Source organism: Silene latifolia, chromosome 8, assembly GCF_048544455.1.
Source record: "Silene latifolia isolate original U9 population chromosome 8, ASM4854445v1, whole genome shotgun sequence".
NCBI classification, from domain to species: domain Eukaryota; kingdom Viridiplantae; phylum Streptophyta; class Magnoliopsida; order Caryophyllales; family Caryophyllaceae; genus Silene; species Silene latifolia.
The window spans coordinates 63,280,561-63,282,042 of record NC_133533.1 but is presented as its reverse complement, the minus strand read 5'-3'; positions in this window follow the sequence as shown (position 1 = coordinate 63,282,042).

The following is a 1,482-nucleotide window of genomic DNA, read 5'->3' as shown; positions in this document are numbered from 1 at the left end:
TTCCCCACATTCGGGTTTTCCGCGTCACCAATTTCTCGTGTCCTTTACTTTTTTGCATTCTTTATTTTCTTCCGTCAGCTTGCAAGTACAATCTCATTACCTTAAAATTGACCAATAATAGACCGCTTTAACCCACCTAAAACGAAGTAACTATTAGGTAATTTTTTTACCAAAACAGTTTTGCGCCCACCGTGGGGCATAATGGTCATATTATAAAGTCAACCCTACCAGCAGTACGTTCAGCATGTCAGGATCCAATCAGAGTGCCTTCAGCGCTTCGAGTTCCACCTCAAGTGTCTCACGTTCTGCCACCCAACCTATGGCCCGGACCATTCCAGCTGCAACAGGGACAGCAGAGCCAACGACTCTCATCAGCAGGGTTGTCACGATCAGCCAGTCGACAAAGGTGACCCCAGTACCAGCCAAACCCCCGCATTCACCCAGAACTATTGATGTGGGGGCAGAGCGCGCAAGTAAGGTGTCAGAGGTGGGTGCATGCCCAAATGAAGTCAAGCAGGGAAAGCAGCCCAGTCAGATCAGCAGGAACGCCGGTGGCTTCTCAGCATGCTGGATCAGCACCACCGGAGGCATGTCAACAGTTACTCCAAAGCATGAACACTCTGCACCGTGCTATGGAGAGCCTACAGAAGGACAACGAGATCCTGCAAAAGGACAACCGGACCTTGAAAGACAAGATGGATGCAGTAACCCAGAAGGGAGTGCCCCCACAGACGTCAGAGCATACACCGGATCGGGAAACACTCAAGGGGAGCCAGGGAAAAATCTTCCTACAAGACTTGGTAACCAGGCTAGATCTAGGGGTGATATCACCACCGGGGGTACCGCAGCAGCCAATGATGATGCCTCCTCTGGGGGTACTATCACCACCAGGGGTAACAACTTAAAACACACTCTCAAATTCTTCCCAAATATTTTAAATTCTTATTTTTTTCCACCCTCGGGTGTTATCTGTCAACAAGTAGCGCTAAGGGAATAAAACGTAGGAGTCACATCTTTAAGATTTCTTACATAAAGAGCCCAGATTAAGTTTTGCTTTCTTTTAAATTTTTGGTTGTACTATTTGAAGGAGAATAATTTTTTTACTCCTGTAACAATTTCCTTTTTAATCCACTCCCATTTGCGATATTCATCTTCTTTTAGGATTATTGAGAACTCTTGAAGTTGGAAATTAATCCCTAGCAGTCTTAAAGAAAAAAAGGACTAGAAAAATATTCTTTCTACAGGACGTACATGGTGCGCGTGGTTGGACAGGGACCCGAGCATCCCGTAAGGACAGAAGACCCCAGGACCACCAAAGTAACCCCAACGGAATAGTGAGCCGACCAACATACAATGCATGCATGACAAACAAACCACAGTACGCACAGTAAGTACATAACAAAGAAAAACCAGAGCCAAACGCCACACAGAGCTATGGCAAAAAAGCAACAAATTACAATTAACTAGAGGACATTCCCTCGT